We start from the raw sequence: 5,556 nt of genomic DNA on the forward strand, positions 1-5,556 counted from the left end.
CCAGTACTAGGGCTTGAACTCAGGCCTGGTACTGTCCCTGAGCTCTTTTGCTCAAGGCTAGTGTTTTATCACTTGAGTTACAGCCCACTCCCTGCTTTTTGATGCTTAATTGGAGATAAGAATCTCACATTTTCCTGTCTGCGCTGGCTTTGAACCTTGATTCTCAAATCTCAGCCTCCTGAGTAGCTAGGATTACCCGTGTGAGCCACCAGAGCCCAGCTTGCTCACAGCTACTTCAGATAAATTAGTATCTCTGTCTCAATGTCTGCATTTTTGAAATGATGATTAAATAGTTCCAACTACCTCTCTGGGTTGTGAGCCATTTAAAGAAGGCTTTGTATTGGGCAGGGAATATCACCTGGTGTGTTAATTCTTTCAATTCCTTGTTTGGGTAACCAGGGGAGCCAATTGTCTTAGAACTCTCTATTGTTTGGTTCTGGGTGGAGCTGGCATTCTAGGGTAGCTTGAGTGGCCTCCAAGCAGAGGGGGCGGTGAGTTCCCCCACTGGATGTGACTGTGGGACACAGGAGTGCCCCACGTTAGATTGTATAGTAACACCTTTTCATTGGGGAAAGTGCTAGCTGGTGTTTACAGGTAACTAGGTGGGGATGTTGGCAGGGGAAGGGCAACCTGTGAGGAAGTTAAAAAGGCCAAACAAAAGGGAATTCCTCCAGTGGAAAGAATGGGGCACAGAGCCTAGAAGGAGCCAGGTTAGCTGGAAAGGGAGCAGGCCAACCCTGCCAACCCCACAGTGCTTCCGTGTGTGTGTGTGTGTGTGTGTGTGTGTGTGTGTGTGTGTGTGTGTGTGTGTGTGTGTGTGTGTGTGTGTGTGTGTGTGTGTGTGGTGGGATGGGGCTTGTTTTCTTGTTGCCATAGAAACCAGCTGTTTTCAACAGTGATCTAGGGAAGGGTTATTTACCTCTGATGTCTGAAGATCTATCACACAGATCTTCTTCCTTTCAGAAGGTTGGAGGGCATCTGGCCCTCCACGTCTTGCTGAGATGGGCTGTCACTCCAGCAAGAGCACCGAGGTGGTAGAAGAGTATCAGAAGCCTGGAGACCAGCCTGAGGAAGAAGAACCCAAGCCAGAGGCTGGCATAGAGGCTGCAGATCACAAGGATACTTCACTGAAGGAGGGAGCCCCGGAGCAGAAGAGCTGAGCTGCTTTTCCCAGAACCCACTCATCCCTGGAACCGTCTTTGACCTGTGAAACCTGACACAGTCTTCCTCCTGATTTGCTCTGAAGAGAAATCCTTCAGGCTGAGATTTGGGCTCTGGGACTGACCTTCCACAGACCTTGAACTTTGGCATTGTGCAGAAGGTACCCTGTTTCCCCCAGCATCCGGCAGAGAAGACAAAAGATGTTGTCACTATATTGGGCTTTTCCCACAGCATGTAAAAAGGGACAAGCTTGCAAGTAGCATCTTCCGGTCCAGTAACTGGCCACAGAGCCTCACCTGCCCCAATTTCCTCAGTTCTGGAGGTTCTGGGCCTGTGACATTGTTACCTGGGAAATCTTGGTTTAGTCTCTTTCTTAATCTCTCTCTTTTTTTTCTCCCAACAGCTGGCTGCATAGCCAATATCCTCGAGAGGAAGGCTTTGTATTTGTATGAATAATTTAATATTTAACTGCAGTCTTGTTAATGAATTATGAAAATGATCAGGATCAGATGGAGCTCTCGTAGATGCAAGCAGCAGGCTATGGTCAGCCGGCAAGTTGGGAGGATTGAAGAGGGATTGAAGTTCCTGGTTAAAACTCTAGAGCAAAATCCCTCAGCGAAAATTCTGGTGTCTCCTCCTATCACAAGTGTCAATTTGGACCTTCTAACATCTGAGCTATCTGCATGCAGCCTTCAAAAAAGATTTTTCTGTTTACTAATGTATCTGTCAGCCTTTCTTCCCCGGCCCCCAATGTGTTTTGTTTTTAATGCAATCCCAAAGCATTTTCTTTGAAATCAAATAGACATGTTTGCAAATAAATGATGACAGTACACATTTGAAAGACAGTGTGGGGATGTGTGATTAAAGGATTGGCAGGGAAGGGTGGGTGCAATTCTGTGGAAACAGGAGTAAGCTTTTCTGCCTGTGCCAGGGATGGCTTGCTGTAACTGGCACAATCTCTGTGATACAGTCTAGGGGAATGGATTCATTCATTTTTTCATTAAAGAATTAAAAGAAGCTGGGTGCCAGTGACTCATGCCTGTAATCCTAGCTAGTCAGGAGGCTGAGATCTGAGGATCAGGGTTCAAAGCTAGCTTGGGCAGGAAAGTCCAAGAGAATCTTCACTCTGATAAACTACTCAGGAAAATCCTAAAGTGGCACTGTGGCTCAAGTGGTAGAACGCTAGCTGTGAGCACCAAGAAGCTCAGGGACAGTGCCCAGGCCCTGAGTTCAAACCCTAGGACCAGCAATAAATAATTAAATAAAAAAGCAGGAATATGTTTAAGGTAAACTAAGTTTATTTAAAAGTGAAAGGAAAGCATCAGGACTCTCCATTTGGAGAGGGGCAGCAAAGAGGAGTCCAATGAAATCCTCTGGAGGGTGTTTTTTTTTGGTCCGGTCGTGGGGCCTGAACTCTGGGCCTGGGCACTGTCCCTCAGCTCTTCAGCTCAAGGCTAGCGCTCTCCCACTTGAGCCACAGCACCACTTTGGGCTTTTTTCTTTTTGCTTATGTGGTGCTGAGGAATTGAACCCAGGGCCTCAGGCATGCAAGGCAAGCGCTCTACCACTGAGCTACCTTCTCAGCCCCACTAAGTTTATTTGAAAGTGAAAGGAAAGCATCAGGACTCTCCATTTGGAGAGTGACAGCAAAGAGGAGTCCAATGAAATCCTCTGGAGGGTGGTTTTTATGATATGGAGTTCCTCCTGTGATCTCTAGTCTTTGTGGCTGATTGCTCAATGGCTCCTGCATGGGCTTCCTTGGCTCTTTTCATTGGTTGAGTTAGGGGACCTAGGGCTTTATGGGAAGAAGCATTAGGCTGGGAATGTGGCTTAATGGTAGAGTGCTTGCCCAGCATGCATGGAGTCCTGGGTTTGATTCCTCAGTATCATATAACAGAAAAAAACTGGAAGTGGCACTATGGCTCAAGTGGTATAGTGCTTGCCTTGAACAAAAGAAGCTCAGGGACTGTGCGCATGTCTTGAGTTCAAGCCCTAGGACTTGCCAAAAAAAGTAATGTCATGATAGGACACATTTTATTAGCCATGTGTTGTGCTACCACATTTTATCCATATCCACCTCTCTCAACTGTCTTATCCAGGTGAGGAAACCAAATAACTGACCACAGAGCAGGACCCAGATGTGCATTTTTGTTTTTCCAAGACAAGATTTCACTGGGTAACTCGGGCTATACAGATTTGAACTCCAGCTGTTTAGCCTATGAATTTGTGAACTTACAGAGTGGTCTTTAAAAAATCAGTATTTATTGAATGCTTACAATCAGTCATGCAAATGTCTTAGGATTTGCGGATACAATGGTTAACAAGAAAAAAAATATTTTAGGCTTAGAGCTGACTTCTGTAATTATAGCTAATCAGGAGGCTGAGATCTAAGGATCATGGTTCGAAGCCAACCAGGTCAGGAAATGTGAGACTCATCTCCCATTAACCACCAAAAAAAAGTCGAGCTGTGGATCAAGTGATAGAACGCCAGCCTTGAGGAAAAAAGCCAAACAAGAGAGTGAGCCCCTGATTTCAAGCCTCAGTAAGTAGTAAAAGATTTTAAGAACTTGATATTTCCTCTCAATCTTCAAGTAATTTCTTCTGTCTTATAGTGCTTCAAAACAATTTCATTTTATTAATCTTTAAACCAGAAGAGAGATCTCACTTATGTTAAAAAGAAAGACTGATTCTGTCTATCTGTCTGTCTATATTACCATATATTTGTAACATTCCCATACATGTATGCAATGTATTTCTACTACTTTTACCTCCTCTTTACCAGAGGTTTTTTTGTTGTTGTTGTTCAAGTCCTGGGGCTTGAACTCGGGGCCTGGGCACTGTCACTGAGCCTCTCTGTGCTCAAGGCTAGAACTCTACCACTTGAGTTATAGCACCACTTCTGGCTTTTTCTGGGTATGTGGAACTGAGGAATTGAACCCAGGGCTTCACGCATGCTAGGCAAGCACTCTACCACTAAGCCACATTCTTAGCCCCTGCCAGAGTACTCTTAGGAGGGTATTCTTCATGAATAAACAGCAGAAATCCAAGTTTCTTTAGAGCCTAGGCTTTAAAGTAGGGATTTTTCCCCCCTCTAGTAATAGCGTTTGAATTCAGGGCCTTGGAACTTGCTCACTTGCTTGTTCAGCTAGTGGTGTACCATTTGAGCCATGCTTCCAGTCTGGCTTTTTGCTGGTTATTCTGGAGATAGAGTCTCTCAAACTTTTCTGGCCAGGGTGGCCTCAAATGAAGTCTCCAGACCTCAGCCTCTTGAGTACCTAGGATTACAGGTATGAGTCAATGGTTCCCACCTAGTAGCATTTTTATTTATTCATACCTATCTATTAGGGGAGATGTAGACAACCAGTTTGTCAGGTTGACAGCTGACAAAGTGGGCAGGTTGAAGTCATCCATAGTAGCATGGCTGAAGGATTTTTAGTTTTCACTTTGATGGAAGGAGGGAGGAGAAAAAAAGACAGGAGGAAGTGAGAAAAGAAAAAAAGAGGGAAGGAAGGAAGGAAGAGGGAGTAGGGAAGAGAAAACCAATAAACAACTAGAAGAGGTTCTTGCATCATTAAAAAAAAAAAACAACCCAGGAAAATGAATAGGACTTTAATTCTTGCTGTGTAGTTCAGATTGGTCTCAAATTTGAGGTCTTTCTATCTGTGCTGAGATTACAGGCATGTCCTACCATATGTTCTCTGGTTCAATAGAATTTTTTTTGTTTTGAGACCCATCATAGGTGATTGTTGTAGAACAGAAAGGAAGAAGTAAAGCAGCTCAGCCTGAAGCTTAACTCTAAAATGTTCCATTTGCTTCTGGCATCTTCCAAGAAAAGAAACAGTACAGGCCTCATTGGCTGGCTCAGAGCCCTGTTCAGTCCCTGGGGTGCCCAGATTTCTGTGTGTCAGGAAACAGGCCTGGGCTTGCAGCTGGGGATGGGGAAGTTGGAGCCTCTTTCTACAGTTTACTGGGGCTAGGCCAAGCTCTGGGAACTGCCTTCTTTTTTATTGACACTTCTCTTATTCCTCCTAATGATAATTCACTCAGCAAAACAGGACTCTGCTTGGTGGGAGATTCTTACAATGTCTACACTCAGGACTGTGGGAAGAGTTCTCAGGCAGGTGAGGCAGGGTGGGGCTTTGTTTCTCTGGCTCCTGAGTGGCTAAGCTTTCCAGCTTCTTACCAAAGGAAGGATGATCTAGGGCCTTAGAGGGTCAGAAACTAGGTGGTTGGTTTTGCTACTTACTGTAATGGAGGAAAATACTTCTTCAATTAAATTCAACCTCTCAGGGCTTTTAAGAACAAAATTTCTGCCAGGTGCCAGTGCCTTACTTCTTCTTCTTTTTTTTTTTTTTTTTTTTGGGTTGGGTCGTGGGGCCTGAACTCTGGGCCTGG

General features: G+C 44.8%; 1 long non-coding RNA gene across 3 annotated transcripts; it reads left to right on the plus strand.

The window, feature by feature from the left end:
- Positions 1 to 469: 469 nt before the first annotated feature.
- On the plus strand, positions 470 to 2,002 carry LOC138807203 (uncharacterized). Of its 3 annotated transcripts, XR_011366086.1 has the most exons (3): positions 470 to 594; positions 964 to 1,321; positions 1,565 to 2,002. It is a non-coding gene; the product is annotated as an uncharacterized lncRNA (long non-coding RNA). The 3 variants fall into 3 exon arrangements; XR_011366085.1 differs by having other exon boundaries at positions 964 to 2,002; XR_011366087.1 differs by lacking the exon at positions 470 to 594 and adding an exon at positions 625 to 710 and having other exon boundaries at positions 964 to 2,002.
- The last annotated feature ends 3,554 nt before the right edge of the window (positions 2,003 to 5,556 follow it).

Source organism: Dipodomys merriami, unplaced genomic scaffold (assembly GCF_024711535.1).
Source record: "Dipodomys merriami isolate MVZ:Mamm:240054 unplaced genomic scaffold, mDipMer1.0.p SCAF_415, whole genome shotgun sequence".
Classification (NCBI taxonomy): Eukaryota; Metazoa; Chordata; class Mammalia; order Rodentia; family Heteromyidae; genus Dipodomys; species Dipodomys merriami.